The sequence below is a fragment of the Garra rufa genome, chromosome 12 (genome assembly GCF_049309525.1).
Source record: "Garra rufa chromosome 12, GarRuf1.0, whole genome shotgun sequence".
Classification (NCBI taxonomy): domain Eukaryota; kingdom Metazoa; phylum Chordata; class Actinopteri; order Cypriniformes; family Cyprinidae; genus Garra; species Garra rufa.
In genome coordinates, this window is record NC_133372.1 from 6,632,993 (window position 1) to 6,653,387 (window position 20,395).

Sequence of the window (20,395 nt, forward strand, 5' to 3'; positions counted from 1 at the left end):
GTTTTTGTCAGTGTAATCTCAGTGCAGTGTGAATGTGTGCGCTGAAGCGTGCAGCCACTATCTACGCTTCATTAGAGCTTCATTTTACTGGCTTTCTGTTTGGAGCCATCATCCGTGGCCTAAAATCTGTTTCTAAACTGGAAAACATGATATGATGTTTGCTGGGCAATACAATTGACATGAAATTTAGGCAATTTTCAAAAATTGACCTAGAAAGGGGGAAGCTCGTCTGAAGAAAGATGTCAGTACAAATGGCTGTGTTAATTCACCAGCTAAAGAATCAAATAAACAAACATAAACAGTCGTTAAAAAATCCTGACACATTCTAAGTGTCATTTATGAACCGAAATTGTTTTGTTAACATTACTTGTCAAAAGTTTGCAAATTTATTCATATGCACTTGACTCTCTTTTGACTCTTGTGGTTTCCCTTCCGAGGGAACTCTCACCGCGTCCCCTAGGGGTCGCTATTGGGGAACGCCGCAGCGTGACTCGTGTCTGAAGAATGCATATAGAAAAACTACATGAAATGGCCGGCGACAGCGTATGACGTCACCACGGCGCGCTCGTCGCTGCTGGTGCGTCACTACCGGGCGACACAGTATAAAGAGCCACCGGTATAAACACACATCCTCTTCGCCGTCTTCAGCTTCTCTTTGTCTGAACGTGCATTCCGGTAAGATTTATTTTATCTTTCCTATATCATGGCGAGCACTAGCAAGACGTTTAAGAGGTGTGCTGATCCTTGTCCGCATTATTTAACGCCTGATGACACACACGATCTTTGCGTCTTCTGTTTGGGTGAAGAGCACGCACGCGATGTTCTCGAGGGGGCAGCGTGTGTACACTGTGAGCGTTTTCCTATGAAAAAGCTCTGTTCTCGTCTGTCTCTCTTTTCGAGAAAAGATGAGCGTCCAGCTGTTCCCCACGGTTCAGGGCCTGCCGCTGCCGAGGCACGGAGGAGACTGACTTCGTGGGGTTCCCAGCTGGATCTGGCCGATGATCTACAAAAAGGGCTTTCTTTTTCACGCTCATCTACCAGAGATGAGAACGAGCTCCTTGATCTTGATGATGCTGTTTCTTTGACGTCATCAGATCCTGGAGCTAGTGCTCTTTTGGGTTCCACCCAAGATGAGCAGGAAATGCTTCTTGAAGACGAAGAAGCTGAGGCTGAGTCTTCCTCTATTTCCTGCCCTGCGTATGAGGAGCTTTTGGAGGTCATGGATCGGGCCACGGCAAGACTTGACTTGCCTTGGAAGCGTGCCAGAAAGGAGGCCCCGCGGGGCCGCCTGGATGAACGCTACCTGTCTGACCATCACCTCCAGGCTCCGGTAAGCCTTCCATTCCTTCCCGACCTCCATTCAGAGATCGAGAAGGTATGGAAAAAGCCGTTTTCTTCCCACATTTTTAGATTCCCACTTGCTAATTATTCAAATATTGAAGGAATGCGGGAACACGGCTATGAGAAGATGCCCCCTGTTGATGAGACGTTAGCCAACTATCTCTCAACAGGCGAGACATCCTCTCTTAAGGCTCCCTCTTTGCCATCAGCACCCCTTCAGGTTACATCTAGCTTAAATGGCAAAGCATACGCAGCAGCAGGCCAGGCGGTGGGTGCGTTGCACACTATGGCGGTGCTTCAAGCCTACCAGGCTGACCTGTTGAAGGACCTGGATAAAGGTCAGGGATTTTCTCCTGATGAGGTGGCAGAGTTGCGCCGCACCACAGATCTTGCTCTCCGTGCCACCAAGCAAGCCGCCACCCACATGGGTAGGGCCATGGGTGGTATGGTGGCTATGGAGAGACATCTGTGGATAAACCTGGCCGACGTTGGGAGGAAAGAAAGGGGCTTTCTCCTCGACGCGCCGGAGAGCAAAAAATAAGATCTTTTTGCTCCTTTCCTTGATCCCTCTGCCCCTCACTCTGTAATTCCCCTGTTAATTTTTTACGTCAGCTGGGAAGCTGCCCGGGCCTATGATGTTTTCGTCTGGTTTCTGAGTTTTCAGAACCACCATTACTGATGGTCTGGAACTAAAAACAGTACCTCTGGATACTGTCTTAATGTAAATAAGTGCTTTTACACTTATGGGTGAGTACGATCTATTTTCTTTAAATAAGAAAACTTGTGTTTATACTTTCAGGGAAAGTATTAAGAGTCTGCGGCGGATGCTCCCCCTCTGATCCTATGGTTATGGTCATGGCAGTGTTCGTCTCCTCCACACCACAGGTTGTGCGGTAAAACCACCCTCACAGACATATGTTAGACACAGGACTTTTTGTCCTCATCAAGGTAAGCTCTCTGAGTTTCTTTGCAAAACCTTGGAATGTTTAACTATGTCCCTTACAGGCCATTCAACCTCGTGAGAATCCCTACTAGACCCTCTCTCTGTGTAAAACTAGAGCCGAAGGGGCAGGCTTATCAGCTAAAGCGATCAGCACCGCATGAGTTCTTGTCTCCGTGGAGCAATTTATCAGGTATCTGAAAGCTTATGTCCTGTTGAGACAGGGACATAGTTTCTGTGGTGCTCTATCGATCCCCCTGAGGGCGGGGCCGATTCAATAAGTAGTACTCCCTTTCCCGTGGGAAAGGTTATATTCAGAGTACCGTTCTCGCTGACACAGCCAGGTTTTCCTCTCGGTCATCTGGGTTAGAAGCCTGCCCTCTTTGTTCAGGTTGATTCTCATTCTTCAGGCCTCACGCACGAGCCGGGCTCTCCCCTTTCTGAGGAAAGGGTTCGTAATTAGCACCCCTCGACTGGATGGGCGTTCCTCCCTGGCCTTCAGGGTTAGGAGTCTGTCCTCATGACTAGCCAGAAGCTAAGCCCCTCTCAGGACCTTTAGGTAACTTTGGTAGCTCCCCTTTCCGCAGGAAAGGGTCCTCTCAGAGCTCTTCAATGACAGCTGCTCACCTTTATTCAAGGTTCGTCAGTAGCACCACTGTCGTATGGACAAATTCCCCTTTGGTTGGGTAGAATCTGTCATCAGGCTTCCTGAGTCAAGTATGATGGCTCCCCTTTGAGAAGGGTTCCACCTGAGAGCGCTGCCCCTGGCAGGAGGAGTAAGCTCCCCTTCTAAGAAGGGTGAATTCTGAGCGCTGTCTCCGGGCAGGCGTGTTTTCCTCTCTGTTATCAGGGTTAGGAGCCTGTCTGTGCCTGACTTCCGGGTCGAGTGTCACCTCCCCTTCAGGCTTCATGACTAACTAGGAGTTCTCCCCTTTCAGGACCTTGAAATGACTTTGGCTGCTCCCCTTTCTGCGGAAAGGGTCCTACTAGAGCACCACCTTCTGGCGGGTGTTGGCATTTCTCCCTGTTTCTCAGGGTTTTGAAGCCTGCCCTTAACTTGCTAGAAGCAAAGGCTCCTACGATTGAAGCCTCTTCAGGCTGTTGGCAGCTCACCTTTTTAAGGTTCCCTCAAAGCAGCGCCACTGCCGCATGGTGAATTTTTCTCCCTTGACTAAAGGAAGAAATAACCACTATCTTTTCTCAAGGTCCTGATTTGAGCACGTTCGCTCCCCTTCGCGAAGGGTCCCGTTTTAGAGCACGGCTCCTAGTGGGATGAGTATGCTCCCCCTTCTAATGAAGGGTAATTCCTGAGCACCACCTTCTCCTAGTAAGCATCCATGTGGACTGGCTTTAGTATGCTCCCCTTCACACTAAGGGTCCCTTCAGAGTATAGCCTTTTTAAGGACGGATGTTCCTCCCTGCAAGTCGGGGTTAGGGGTCTGTCCGCTGTCTGCGTCCACTATCATGATGGTCAGTAGCTCCATGATTTCATCAGTTGACTAACAGTTTGAGGACTGTCTGTCCTGAATAGGGTGTAGCATTGCTCCCCTCTCTAATACAGGGAGGGTCCTCCCCTATTTTAATTCTTGTCATCCTTGACAAATCTGGAGATTTAACAATGAAACCCCCAAAATGGGGGAAAACACAGTCTCTAAATCCCGTTTTACTAGGGTAGTGTCCCACGCTAAACCCTGGGCACTTTCTGAAATCCACAATAGTGGTAAGTGCGCACGCAATCCTTGTGCACTTCCTAAAATCCACATAAGTGGTAAGTTCCCACCAAGTTTTTGGGTTCTTTTCTAAAATCCTATACGGTATGGGTTACGCGGTCCTCGTTCCCATTTTTTGAGTTGGTTTAAAACCCCGGTCTCCCTGGGCCCAACTTCACTCGATATCACCTTAGATATCTCCTGACCATCTGTTATTCAGGGTGTGTTATTTGATGATAACCCCTGCTAGAATGGTCTCTGTCTTAGGACAGGCCTGTTAGTTGCTATCTCTGAGTCAGTTCACTGAGGGAACTAGACTCGGTAGTACTGGCAGTTCCTGTTCTAGTTTAGTCTAAGTATTAACTTAGCCGTTCCTCCGAAGGAATCTCCTATTCCAACCTGAGCTGTGCTCCGGCCCCTTGACCCGTTCAGGTAAATGAGTAGCAGTTCAGGCTTTGGCCGGGGAGGACACGTTCTGACAGCTGTCACCTCGTCCTATAGGGATAATTCTTCACAGAATTTACACTTAGTGCTCGCTACTATGCACTCCCCTCAGCATGGAGACATGGGTATAACCGTTCCCCAATAGCGACCCCTAGGGGACGCGGTGAGAGTTCCCTCGGAAAGGAACGTCTCTAGGTTACGTATGTAACCATGGTTCCCTGAGAAGGGAACGAGACACCGCGTCCCCTACGCTTTTTTTCCATGCTTCGGACGAGAACACCGGTGGCTCTTTATACTGTGTCGCCCGGTAGTGACGCACCAGCAGCGACGAGCGCGCCGCGGTGACGTCATATGCTGTCACCGGCCATTTCATGTAGTTTTTCTATATGCATTCTTCAGACACGAGTCACGCTGCGGCGTTCCCCAATAGCGACCCCCAGGGGACGCGGTGTCTCGTTCCCTTCTCAGGGAACCATGGTTACATACGTAACCTAGAGACATTTTCCCTGTCTTCTTTACTGACTTTAGCAGAAGCACGCAGTCGTTTAATACACTGACTGGACAAGTTGAATGTTTGTGGTTTAAGCGAGACACACAGTTTGTAAATGAAAACCCACTGACTGACAATGAATTAAAGAGAGCTTGTCATTTGTTCATTTCAGCATGTAAGGCTGAGGGGAGAAAAGTGGTGCAAGCATGCAATGAATGGAGTGTAGCAATAAGACAGGTTTTATAGGTGTCTGCAGGGCATTACCTCCAATTTATGAATGTGTAAAAATGACAGATGACCATGCACAATTAAAATGATAATAATTATGAGCAGCCTTTCGGAAATGCATATGGTGCACATTGTGACATACTAGTTAAACTAAACTGTGCTGCTTAAACAGTTTCCCACTGACTTCCATAGTATTTTTGTTCATACTATGAAAGCCAATGGGACCTGAAAATGTTTGGTTACCAGTATTCTCTGAAATATCTCCTTTTTTGTTAAACATAAGGAAGAAAGTCATACAAGTTTGGGATGATATAAGGGGCACATTTTAGGGTAAAGTATCCATTTAAGGACTAAGGAATTGTATTTTATTATTTTATTTTTGCATTAAAATATACCTGAATGTTAACTTCAACATCAACCTTTGCTCCACTATGATGCATTCAGTGACTTCAGTGAACATGTACTGAAACAGCGCAAGAGTATTTTGTGATATTTTACACTTTCATGTGCTAAAACGTTGAAATGTACCAAGAGTAATATTTAATAAATAACCCCGAAGAGCATTGGAAGAGCATGCCACATTTCATTCTTGTCTCCTTTCCTCTTCTTCTCTCTAACCAGACCACTCCCCTCTTTCGCATGGTCTTCAGGAATGGCCGACACCATGTTGATGAACCCAGGCTCTCATCTGCTGACTGTGTGCTTTCCTGATTGCCTCTCGGACTTTGACCCGATCAGGACACCGCGGACCGAGAAAGCCGACATTTAGGGTCACGCGACCTCTACTTCTGCTCTCCCTTCGCCTCCGGCTATACAATAAACTCGTCCAATGTGCCATTCTAGATCAGAGGTCTTCTCCCTTCCCCAACAATCCCTCAAGGCTCCATCAGCAGAGACCTTTGATCTTAAACCTTGTTTTGACTCCGGTTCTGGCTCACAGGACTCACCTCTGCTCGAACCTGGACAGGACGGTTTCTTGCATTTAATAATGCAATTCCCCAAGGCGTCTGTTTGTGCTAGATTTTGCACAATGCTGTTTGGCTTAATGAATTAATTAGCAGCATCATTAGCTCTACAAAACTCAATGGTCTGGATCATGTCTGACTTAGAAATCACAAGCAAAGATGTAATCAGCGCCCCCTATACTGTAATTACTGTTAGTGTTATTCACTTCAGCAATTGAGAAAACAAATTGAGTGAGAGACAACAACACTATCAGTGATGTACAGAGTAGATATAGCATTCATTTTCTTTGCACATGCCTTCACAAATTAAACATGATTGTATACCTATGCTGCAAAAGAGTGTCACGGTTCAGGGCTGGACTGGGACAAAAAAAGGGCCCTGGTATTTTTGCTCAAACCGGCCCACCACAATCGGTCGGACACAACCAACAAGTACACCATCCTTGCGGTCCCTATAGATATGCATATCTACTGTTCCATTCCCAAAAACCCCTACAAAGCTGAGAACTAAGTGCCATGGACCAGTGTACTCACTCTCTCTTTACTCCCTGGTGGTGATCAAAGGTGGCAGTACAAGTCGTCGCCTTAGAATTATAAGGTTCTATCTGACATTTTTGTCAAAATTGAGTTATTCACATATTCTTATTCTGTGACAACTTATTTACATTATGTGATGGTTTTTTAAAAAGTTGTGTACATTTTAGGACTTTTTATTTAGAAAAGAAAAAGGTTCTATCTGCAGAGTCGAACTATAACTTGGTTCTATAAGGTTCTATCTGTGAGCCAATCAGCACTTCGAATGCAAACAAGAGGACCAATCAGGATCAACTTTCTTTGTCATGTCACTGGACTGTTCCATAACAGCAGGAAAGATTAAACGTAAAACAACAATTGCACGTCTGTAGAATCAATGAGTGCAATTCACATTTATTCCTCAAAGTGGCAGTGTTTAAAACATAATGATGGCGTTATTTATTATTACCGCTACCGGCATTATATACATTACCGGCATAAAACAAATAATAGTATCTGCAACTGGCTTGAATGGCTTTACTGCAGAGCAATTGCATAATGTAAAGTATACTTAATGAAATATAAGTGTCACTGTCATTTGATGTTGAATGTGATCAATAGCGATCAAACTGTTGTTATTAAAGATGTTGAAAACGATAGTTTTGCGAATATGGTTGAATATGGCTTTTTGTGGAATAAAGTCCTGGTCAGATGGATTAGAGTAGCTGATTTTTTTTAACTGTTTCTGCAATAATGTCTTTAATTACCCACTATAATTATAAAATTAACATCTGCTCTGGACAAAATATTCAGCACTGCCTTTTAACAAGGAAAAAATATTTGTCCTATTAAATAAATGTGATGAAGAAAGCATTAAAGCATTAAATTCTCATACATGTTGACACATTGTTACAACAGTAATTTATTTTTTAAAACAAATTGTAAGTAAACTACTTTTATTTCTTGAAAATTGTTGCTTTAATTAATGTTTTGCAAGATAGAACCTTATAATTCCAAGCAGAAAACGACTTTTTAGAATTAGAAGGTTCTATCTGCATTTGACCTGTTCCCAAAATCCCCATTTAAAAATCTGAGAGGATTTTGATATTGTACATTTAGAATACATTTAGGGTCTCTGTCATTCTCATGTAGGAAAGAGACTTGTTCCCCATATAATTTTTGCTATATAGAATGCAAAAACTTTGAAGCTCAATATCTCAAAACCACTCGGAACGCAGATAGAACCTTATAATTCTAAGGTGACGAAGTATCATACAAGTATCTTTAATATATAACAATGTAGAGAGATGGTTGCACATATTTTATACTTAGTAAGTAGCCAACGTTACTTTTTTCCCCTGTACTTCAGCCTACTTTGTGTAATAATGAAAACATTTATTTCAGTGAAGTCCAAATAAGTCCAAATAAATAATAAGTCCAACACTCTTAACAATCTGTTGCTTTTTTTTTTAATAGAAATTCTTGTGTGTTTTCATTTTTCTGACAATCAAATGAAAGCATAAACATTTATTTATTTTTAATCAAATGAAAAATAAACCATTTTAATTTTTGGCAAACAAACAGAGGTTTACTGTTAAAATCAATACATGGAAGAAAAAATTATATTCAGTTTAAAACGTTTAAAAAATAATTGTAGTATTTTTTCTACAATTAAGTGGTTAACCTTGTTGTAATATTTATTTTTTATCATATATACATTGTTTTATGCAAATTATTTAAATAGGAATATATGAACATCTACGTTTTACTGTACAAAAGTAATACAAGACTAATATTGTTCTGTTTCATTTTAAACCGTGCTTTTATTTTGACAGGTTGCTGTGAAGTTTCTGTGTGTACAGTATGATATGATACTAGTTTTCTCAAATGAAACGGTAAAAGTGACACTCAAAGTAGTGATGGGAAGTTCGGATCATTTTACCAACTCGGATCTTTGAGTCTCGTTCAGCAAAATGAACGAATCTTTTTTCGAGTTATTTCGTTCATTTACCAAAATATAATTAAAAAGCTACGTGTTACTTCCATAACACATGTACTGCTTATACAAACGTTGATCACACTACAAACAAGACAAAACTATAATGCTATTAGAAACAGAAAATATTAATTCATTGTTTACCTGGGTCTTCATGATTATAGCTCCCTCACCTCTATCTGTCCGGGTTTGAGTCGTTCGTTCATCACGTGACAGCCCCATACGTTTTACCTATGCTGCCTGAGCCGGAAACAGAATTGATTAGTTCATCTCTCGAGTCTTTCGGGTTTGAGTCGTTCGTTCATCACGTGATAGCCCCATACGCTTAACCTATGCTGTCTGAGCCGGAAACAGAATTGATTAGTTCATCTCTCGAGTCTTTCGGGTTTGAGTCGTTCGTTTATAGTTATAGTCGTTTATAGTCGACTGAACGAATCTCCCCGGAGACGACTCGTTCTTCTCGAGTCACATTAAAAATTTGTTCAAAATGAATGAATCGTTCAAGAACGACCCATCACTAAAGTCAGCTTTGGAGATTGAGTTTATCTGTTCATGTGAGATGCAAATACTAAAAATTAGCGGGAGCGTCACGCGTGCTTCAGTATGCGTGTAGGAAAAAAAAAAACGCCATTCATCTGCCATTCATACATACAGAGGCAAACAGAACATGCAGGATTCATATTAAAACGGTCTTTTTGCATTTCAGTTTTCACAGACACTAGTCCATATCGCGATTTGAATTAAGTGACAGACCAACTTGATTTATTAATCCAAAAATAAACGAATTCCGTAGCATTCCGCGCTATAGTAAATTCCGTTTTTATGAATGGAGTCCGCGATCCCATCAGTGTTTTCACGGACAGACAGAAATGACATGCCTTCATGTAAATAAGATAAATAACATAAGGCAATTTAGTTTGTTTAATAAAAGAACAATGCATAGACCTGTTCTATAGGAAAGATGAAATGACTTAAATGACTTCTATTGTGATCTGGCGTTATATCGAAAATAAAATGAACTTGACGGTCAAGGGGGGCGGGGGTGCCGTTGGGGGGGGCGGGCTGCCCCCTAAGCTAATGGTAGGGGAAACACTGTGATTAGGCCAGCCCAGTGTCAGTATGGAAAATGAACCAATGGGCCGCTGTCCCTGCTTTTTGGGCCGGTCGTTGGCCAATTAAAAAAAATCATATTATATCGACCAGCCCCCAAGTGCGTCGGCCCACCGGGCATTTGCCCGGTATGCCAGATTACCAGTCCAGCCCTGTCACGGTTGCATTCTGTAAATGAAACTTTGTAAAACAGCTTTGTCTTTCTAATTATTTGTCAGTGTGCTACGACAGAAAGTTAACATATAAGCAATATATATATATATATATATATATATATACACACACACACACACTAGGGGCACCAGTTTTGGTTAGCATGCATGGGCTGCTGCTGAAACTACACCATTATGGGTGCAAAAAGCATACATTTGGGAAATAGGTCAATTTTATTGGACCTCCTTGGGTGCCACTAATCTGTATTTGTAACAGTACTGTTCAAATCAGGAGCAGACACACATAAATCACAAAGTAGACCCAATAAAGGAGAAATGCACAGACTGGAACTTAAATACATAGGGTAATCAGGGGAACACAGGTGAACAGAATGACTAAACAAGAACTGTAACATGAACATGAACAAATAAGTGCACACAGGAACTAAACTAATCGACGATAGACAGAAACCGGGGTGAAAACACAACAAAACAGGTCCATAATCCTGACCTGACATATCGCCCCCCTCCTGGAAAGCGTGTCCTCATGCCATAGAAACAACAGAAGAAGCGATGGGTGAGAACTTGGAATGAGGTTTGGGAGGAGGACAGATACCTTGGAGGGGGCCGGCTGATGGAGAGAGAAGCCAGGGAAGAGAAAGGAGGAGCCAGTACAGGAGGGACTTGGAGCAGGAGGAGCCAGGCGGGACCTAGGCCACAGCCATAATGGCAACCCATGGTGGTGCCGACGGAGGGAGGAACCATGGTGGAGGATGGGCCGACCATTAGCGGCAGAGCAGGTGGCGATGAGCCAAGGAGACGAGGAGGATCTGGAGGGCTGAGGTGGAACTAATGGCTCCAGTGACCGACATGGAGGTGTGGATCCGAAAGGCTGCGGTGGAGCCGGAGTGATAGAGAAACCAGGTGGAGCCGAAGGGATAGAGAAGCCTGACGGAGCCGGAGGAGTGAAGTTCTGAGGCGCAGGATGGTCAACGACAGACCAAGGCGGGCCACAGCGGAGAGGAGGGAGCTAAAAGCCATGGTGGAACCGCTGGGCCAATGGGCTGAGGCAGTGTCCTAGACTCTGAGGCTGCAGGCGGAGACAGGGGATCCTTCAGCTACGACGCCGATGGAGACTGACAGACCCGCGTTGAGCCCACCGCACAGATGGTGGGCTGAGGGTGAGCAGAGGGGCTGCCAGATGACAGAGGAGGAGGAGGCAGGTGCAGGTGGGAGTACAGGCATTTGTCAGCCTCCGGGCTTTTGAGACTGCCTTTGGGGAAAGCAGCCCTCTTTTGGCAGGACTCATAAACGGGAGCTCCCCCTGGGCTGAACTCTGGCACGGGAGCCCTCTCTGAGCTGGACTCAGGAACCAAACCCCTCTCTGGATTGGACTCAGGAATGGGAGTTGCAGACTGCTCAGACGAAGTAGGGAGGAGAGGGAGCAAGTCCATATTGAACACCCCCTCAATAGTCCCATATCCATCAATAGCTTACCCTCAGCCATGGTGCAGTGGGCGGAGCTTCTCTATTCAATCTCACTTCGATCTCAGTCGGTTCTCGCACCTCGTCTGATGTTACACGGCTTCTGCTCTGCGCAGCAGGGAGATGGTGGGTTGGGCTCTGGGTCAGGAGTGGAACTGGCAAGATCAGCCACGGGACAGATGGTGAGAGGCAATCTGTTTCTCGCCAGTGTCCACTCCACGACGGTGGCGAAATCCGCTTGAGGGCCATCTTTGGACAACTGCACTCTGCACACGGGGTTCAAGCTGCCATCGTAGAACGCGCAGTCCGGGTATCTGGTGATTTTAGCGAGGACCAAGTCTGGTATGGTCCTCGAGCTATCTTTTTCCCAGCAGGAGGAGGAGGTATTCCAGGTGGGCAAGGGCATCCATAAGGGGAACACAACAGAAACATAAAACACTGAATAAAACACGGAAACAAAAATGGAGGGGAAACACATCGATTAAACTGATAGTCAGTTGGCTTTTAAGGTACTGTGCCAGAAGGATGACAGAAATGCAGAGTAGCATTAACAGTCTTTAATAAGTGCAACGCAAGGGGTAATCCAAATCAGGAACAGGAGCAGACACACATAAGTCACAAAGTAGACTCAACAAAAGAAGAATGCACAGACTGGAACTTAAATACATGGGGTAATCAGGGGAACACAGGTGAATAGAATGACTAAATAAGAACAGGAACATGACCAAATAAGGGGAGAAAACACAACAAAACAGGTCCAAATACTGACAGTACTGGTCTAGGATGCAGATGTTTTTTTTCCCCTGAACGATTCAGCGCTGTAAATTTCCACATTTCCAGAAATTCTCACAGAATCGGTTTCATACTGCAAATCGTGCAGAAAAGCACATTGTCCATAACCTTTCCTGTGTTTTTTTTTTTTTTTCTCATCACATAGCATAATGAAAGAGCTAAAATGTGCCCAGGTTTTCTGCTTGAGCACACCAGCACTGAGGATGAGCAGAAGAGTGATCAAATGACACGAATGTCACCACATGGAGTGGCAAGCATGAAGAAACATTCATTACCATCCAAGGACCCCAGAGAAAGGCAGTCCTAACTAATCGCCAGACCTGGGCCAGGCATGAAGAGCAGTGACCCACTTCACACTTCCAGTATATCTAAATACATATTTTTCACACTTGAGCAGCAGCGAGTGGACGATAACCTTCATGTAGAGCCAGAAAGTCGTGAAGGACATCTTGTGGATGCTCACAACCCGAATATAGGCATTTTTAAACATACTATCTATGGTTACTGCTTTGCTGTGAACATGGGCTGTGTTCAACATGGAATATTAGCCTACTAGTATACAGTCTTACTAGTATACAATATAGTCTACTTTGTATACTAACATTTGGGTGGTCAATATCGTGTTTTGCTCCATTGCAACCACATGTTTTGATAGCATTTAATCTTAGTTCATTTTTAGATACAATTCAGCTGGGTTTAAGTTATGTCCAGCTGAAATGAAACAGAGATTGTGTATTTACATATCCAAGGATGCAGGCTGATGTTAATCATATTAGATGTTCTCCACAATAACTATTACACCTAACCTCAAATATACACTGAGGGACCTGCTTCCAAAGAGACAACCAGAAGAGCAACTGGAAATGATCTATTTGAGCAAATTGAAGCTGGTATATATGCAAATGACTCAATTTTCTCAACACATAAAGAAGATGATTGAGTTATCCATGACGAATGGGGATGCTCCAACATTGCTATCACAGGCCACTGTCAAAATGTTAATCAGGCTTATTACCAACTTTATTCCCATTGCTCTATTTTCAAATTCATAATTACACTCTGATTAGGTCATAAGGGCCGGATAAATGGAAAAAGAATTGTTAGATTTATGAGGGAGATCAGATTTGTGAAACTGCAAGATGGTCTTGGAGAACATTGGAGATGGATTTAATGATGTCCTGATAGGTTCTCCTTTCAAGATTAATGTTATTTTTTGTATTATTGTTTTTATTATTTTTGAGGGGGTTAAGTGGAGATGGGAATCATAGGCATGGTTGCCAGATTAGTTTGATGTTTTGCAGTTCTGAATGTAAAAAAATTGGTATAACGATCTGAATAATGTGAATGAATGGATGGCTGGGTGGTTGATAATAAGAGGCCCCAAGAAACAGTCCACAAAATGCATGTCATACAGAAAAGTCTGGATTCACCTAGTTGAGTGCATTAATTAATGCTTCCAAGATTACCCTACCATTTTTATTTTTTTGTGTTACTTCAAAAATGTTAATTAAAACAACCCTATTATTATTATTGACTCATCAATGAGCTATGAAAAACATTTCCTACTCCACTCTTTTAAGTTTAAGGGCTTCCTTTCTTGTTGATTGCCTGGAGAAAAGCTGCATCTACTTTTTGAGATTATACAATATCTCTTAATTAGATTCCAACAACCATTGACATTCAAGGATACATTAGTAACATGTCTTTTAATCACATTTAAAGCAGAAAATATGTTCTATGAAACGGAAGACCAATAAAATCTGTCATAATTCTGATAGTATTAACAAAAGATACATTTGCTAGTCCTGCAACCCTACAGAAGACAGAAGAAGTGGTTTGGAAAATGGATCGATGTACATTTACCATGCCATGCACTGCAAAAAATAAATCTCTTACTTAGTATTTTGGAAATCATTAAAACAAGATAAATTTACTTGAGCAGGAAAATGCCGTAATATATTCAGTCTTATTTTTTTGCTTCAAACAAGAAGAAACTAAGAATATTTTTCTTGCCCCACTGGCAAATACTGTTTATTTTTGTTTTAAGTATTCATCTCACTAAATTTCATTGGATTTCTTTGAAATCAAGACTTATTATGTAATTTTACATCCTTCTAATGTCGGGCATAACTGTAGAAAATTTGTATCAGCAAAAATGCATTCAAAACATCACTCAACATCAAAGAATTTCCATGATTAACGTTCCACACTGTATCAAATGAAATGCTAAATTCTCAAACTCTCCATCTGTCTAGTGGAAGTACAGTTTTGGCATGTGCTTTTACCAGACTTCAAAACAGTTGTGAACTGCATCAACTTGTCAGAGCGTGTGATCTGTATGCTGATACTGGCTTCAGACTCTTATCACGATCACATCCTTTGCAAACATGTGGCCAAATTGGGGATAGACAGATGTTTTGTTTTAATGGTTTCTGATATTTACTGACACCATATAGCATAGCTAGAAGACTGTAAAAGCTGTCTGTTTACATTAAGTGCATAACTTATATGTGTTGTGATTAGCATCTTTCATTTGTTGCTGCATGTATAGTGAAAACATTTTTACATTTATTTATTCCTACATTAATTTTGGTGATAACGCATTGGCAAGGTCCTAAAAGCAAATTAAAGTATTTTTCTCTCTCTTCACCTTTTGCTTGTAGCTTTGGTGTTTAATATGGTATCAAACAGACAAGAAAAACTCTTAATTAACAAACTCAAACGCAACTTGCTTATTGCAGTATTCTAGAGAGTTAAATTCTTAAGAATTCAGCAGCATGCAAACAATAATAATGTGATGTGGTGCACAACTTTACAAAAATGCTAAAAAGGCTCTGACCAGCGCTGGGATCTCTGTAGTATTAATTAAGCAAACACACATAAATGCACTCTCATGCTCACACACATTGGTTGCTAATGATTTTGCTAGGGTGGCATTTTTCAAGCTTTCAAAGCAAACAGGAAGGTATTTGCTTATGCATGGGCATGCTAATGTGCGTATGGGCAAACTAAAAATCTCCTGACATAGCAGAGGGGAACACAAACAATTTCAAATTTACTTATAGGATCTTGTAAATCAAGCCATTGAAAATTAAATTAATTACCTCTTTCTGCAGGTTATATTGTTACTTTATTATGGCAGCAAGTAACTCTCTTCAAAAGTACTGATTATTCAACACGGTCTCACCCCTATTCGTCACATACTGCCGTTTGGTCATTTTCCCCTCACGCCCATAAGCTGACGTTGAGGGTACCCCCTCTTCGTCGCGTGGCACCGTAGAGGGTCATCCGATAGATTTGAATGCAAATCCCTCATCTTTGGATTTTGACGAAAGGGGGTTAGGCATCCAGATGAGAGCAGTTGCGTACAAATACCACGCAGAATCTTCTACGGCAATTACGTCACCAGCGAGGCTCAGTTCGACCAGTTCACCTGATACGTGGTGTACACCTTCAAGCAGGTAAGTGACCGCAACAATCTTTTCATTATTTTAATTATTTCACTGTTTCTGCATCACTTGCATGGGGTCATGTGTTAAAACGGAAGCTTAGTGGAACAGTTAGCGCGGCTGCTAAATTAGCCTACGATTGAGATTAGCCGAAGCTAACTTCTAACTCGTGCAGTTTGAAATCGATACATAAATAAAACTGTTTTTAATCATATTCACGTGGCTGAAATCAGCTCTACAAATCAACCAGCCTAGTATCGCGTATCATGTAAAAAGTCCGCACATTTACCATATTTTACCATAGTAACGTTCACTGTTGCTCGACAATGTCATGTAAATGCACACTAACCACTAGCTTACTATGGTTTTACCACTGTAACTGTAGTCTTACTGTGGTATTTGTAGTATAAGCACACTAACCACTAGCTTACTATGGTTTTACCACTGTAACCGTAGTTTTACTGTGGTATCTGTAGTATAAGCACACTAACCACTAGCTTACTATGGTTTTACCACTGTAACCGTAGTTTTACTGTGGTATTTGTAGTAGGCTATAAGCACACTAACCACAAAGCTTACTATGGTTTTACCACTGTAACCGTAGTTTTACTGTGGTATTTGTAGTATAAGCACACTAACCACAAAGCTTACTATGGTTTTACCACTGTAACCGTAGTTTCACTGTGGTATTTGTAGTATAAGCACACTAACCACTAGCTTACTATGGTTTTACCACTGTAACCGTAGTTTTACTGTGGTATTTGTAGTATAAGCACACTAACCACTAGCTTACTATGGTTTTACCACTGTAACTGTAGTCTTACTGTGGTATTTGTAGTATAAGCACACTAACCACTAGCTTACTATGGTTTTACCACTGTAACTGTAGTTTTACTGTGGTATTTGTAGTATATGCACACTAACCACTAGCTTACTATGGTTTTACCACTGTAACTGTAGTCTTACTGTGGTATTTGTAGTATAAGCACACTAACCACTAGCTTACTATGGTTTTACCACTGTAACTGTAGTTTTACTGTGGTATTTGTAGTATATGCACACTAACCACTAGCTTACTATGGTTTTACCACTGTAACTGTAGTTTTACTGTGGTATTTGTAGTATAAGCACACTAACCACAAAGCTTACTATGGTTTTACCACTGTAACTGTAGTTTTACTGTGGTATTTGTAGTATAAGCACACTAACCACTAGCTTACTATGGTTTTACCACTGTAACTGTAGTTTTACTGTGGTATTTGTAGTATAAGCACACTAACCACAAAGCTTACTATGGTTTTACCACTGTAACTGTAGTTTTACTGTGGTATTTGTAGTATAAGCACACTAACCACAAAGCTTACTATGGTTTTACCACTGTAACTGTAGTTTTACTGTGGTATTTGTAGGATATGCACACTAACCACAAAGCTTACTATGGTTTTTTGATTTTACGGTATACTATTTGTAAAGCACAGTAACCACAATGCTTACCACACTTATAAAAAGTTTTTGTGAAGTAATTGTAATTCAGTATTTTTTTTTTCTGTCTTGCAGTTATGTCAGATCACCTACTCCAGGAGCTCTTTTAAGTAGGGATGCACCGATACGAATCGGCCGATCACTTGCGCGTTTTGTCAGTAAAGCCGGTTCTGTAATCAGCGGTAAATGCCATCAGGTGCGTGATTTCACGTTGAGCCGTATATACTACACACAGCCGTTGTTCACTGACGAGCTGCGCACATTCACACTGATAATGAACATTGATTTGCGCAGCTCGTCGGTAAACAACGGCTGTGTGTAGTATATACGGCTCAACGTGAAATCACGCACCTGATGGCATTTACCGCTGATTACAGAACCGGCTTTACTGACAAAACGCGCAAGCATGATCGGCCGATTCGTATCGGTGCATCCCTACTTTTAAGAAGCCATCTCTGGTAAAAGCCATCACTGTATGAACTGTAATCCATAATTAATCTACACATAGTTTTGCTCTCTCTCTTTCTGTGATTTATCATGACATTTTTAAAATCTCATAATTTTGACCAATTCTGTCAGAAAGCTGCTAGAATTAACAGGGAACTTGAACTCAAAGCTCCCAATGCTGATCTTGAAGAAGCTGTCAAAGAGGCTAAACAAGTCCTTCAATGATTCAATCTTTCACAGTAATGTTGAAGACATTTAGCTATAACTGATTTGCTTTAATCAACGCATCCTTATTTTAGGTGTTAATAATAACTTTCCTTACAGTCCTTCCTCTCAAATATTTTGGTCACAGATTTTGTTTAGCACATTGTCTCAACATGTGTGTATTTCTCTTTGTTTCAGGGTAAAGGGAAGACCAAAGGAAGGCCTGTCATGGGATTTGAATTGGGCCATGTTGTGCATATATGGAAAAGACCAAAAGCAAAGGCAAACATTCCAATGGTATGTCAATGTTGGTCTGAGCACCTTGACTGAACTGTACTGTAGTTAAATTGTGCAGCATCTTTACATACCCTACAGCCCCATCAGAAAGAACAACCAACAAAGTGTCATGTCGAAATATTAATAACTAATACAATTTACCAAGCCTTGCATGTCTACTGATTTTTATTTTATTTTTTTCTCTTCTAGTCAACACTCACTCCTATCTCTAACTTGTCATGTGAGAAATCAGACCTTCAGTTAATTTGGCCAAATCAGGTCACTTAAAGCTGTTCACACCAAGAGCAAGAATTATAATGACTAACACACTAACAGAAAATAACATTTTTTTTTTTTTTTTTTTTTTATTATAAGCGTGTGCTGCAGTTATGTTGTCTGCATTTAAATGCTCAGGCTATTTATAGTGTGGTGGATTTTGATTGGCTGTCAATGTTTTGGAATCTGGAAAAATCTGTTCTGAAAGAGATTCCAACCATATTGTTTCTGTGTCATTTTATGTCAAATAGCTGTGGTGTGGACTCATCCTTGGTGTGAAGAGGCCTTTAAACTGCTTACAACAAAACCATCAGCAGGTAATTATATTTCATTTTAGTTTGCTGTTAAATAATTGTTTTTTTTTTCTAATGCTGCTTTCTTCTCATTTTGTTAAACTTACACAATTCTGCCTATTTCTCTTCATCTTATTTCTTTACTCCCTCACTTAACACATTATTTTGTGCTCTGTTGAAAAATAGAAGCTTAGAGTTTGCAAGATGGCCTTTTCTCAGACTCTGAATAGAAATGTATACAGATGAACTCAGGAGCCTGCTAGAGTTGCCAGGGAACTTGAGCTTGAAGTATATAATTATAACTGCTTAATTTATGTTTAAACAACAATAATAATTAAAAATTGGGTCAATAAATATTGTATTGTTTTAAAGCTGAAGACCAAAAAATGCAAAGAAAATCAGTCCCAGCAAGCCAGTCCTGATGAATGAGGAATGAACATGGTCTTCTTGTGCCCAAACACAGAGCTGAAAAGTTGCACATTTCCACTGGTATGTATGTATGCAATACATCAAGCAATGTAGTTACATGGGTTAGGGTTATATGGGGTATAGCAATTGATGTTAATCTCTCAAAAGACAGCAGTTACCATTTTCACATGCACTTCTTTTTTTATAGCTCCTAGAATTGGCATATCAACTGTGCTATCATCTCCAATTCCATTATCTGGAATTTGGGCAGGATTGGCCAAATATGGTGAGTACTGACACCTGCACCTATTCATCAACACTATTTCTCTGGAAATATTGTTGACTTATTGTTTTGTCTGTTTGTTTGAAGGAGGATGAAGGCAGTTGACGATATCAATTCAATGGCCACCAGATGCATCATTGCAGCCTGAAACCACCAGTTAACTGCGATGAAGACTGCATTCCTGAACAACTCTACTGTGACAGCTCAGATGTTACGGTCCATAAAAGTAAACTTCACTGTTTACTCAGTTGTTTCAACTGAACAACTGCAAAATAGTTGTGAAGGGATCCTTTTGGCCCATATCTCCAACAAGAATCAATGGTAAGTCCAATGCAACAATTAAAAATAAAAATATATATTGTTTATTGATTTACAACACCCTAAATACATGTTATGTCCCTCCAGGATATTTACATCAGTTGGTGTGTGAGGAAAGCACAGAGGACCATCAGAGACTCCAGCCACCAGAGCCATGGATTACTCTCATCGTTACCATCAGGCAGAAGTTATTGCAGAACCTGCACCAGCAGACACATTTTTCCACAGGCAATTAGACTGCACTGAACTTGTACCAGAAACAATACACAGCACATCAAGCTCATATGCACAGCACTCTAATAGATGCACTGTCTGGACTCTAACTCACTATTATTCTGCACCATGACATTCTGTTTGCACTAATTCATTCCACACTGCGCTGCAAAGGTATGCGTACTGTGATTGTTTTAATTTCATGATCTCTGTATAGCATACTATTTACCATATTGTTCTCTACCTGTATTGAGTCCCTTATATGTGTGTTGCCTATATATTGAACATTTGTTGTCTTTACTGTCATGCTGCAGTTTGCACAAAAAAATGTCACCGCCTGTACACTTGTGATCATGGTATTGTGAAAATAAAGTGATATGATTTGAATTGGTCACATGTCTTTTGTCCGTCAGTTGTACTGTAGTGTGATGAATAACAACCGAAATTGTTCATGACACGGAAGGGGATTATTAAGATAGGGATATGGATAAGCAAGAGGAAGAAAACCAAGAGAGCTCTGATGATGAGCAGGAAACTGAATGTGATTCTATGATGCTGAAGACATTTAACCATGCATGCAT

General features: G+C 41.5%; 1 long non-coding RNA gene across 1 annotated transcript; it reads left to right on the forward strand.

Moving 5' to 3' along the window:
* Window positions 1–17,430: 17,430 nt before the first annotated feature.
* On the forward strand, window positions 17,431–20,163 carry LOC141347694 (uncharacterized). Its single transcript, XR_012357407.1, has 6 exons — window positions 17,431–18,044; window positions 18,551–18,616; window positions 18,965–19,081; window positions 19,209–19,286; window positions 19,371–19,604; window positions 19,689–20,163. It is a non-coding gene; the product is annotated as an uncharacterized lncRNA (long non-coding RNA).
* The last annotated feature ends 232 nt before the right edge of the window (window positions 20,164–20,395 follow it).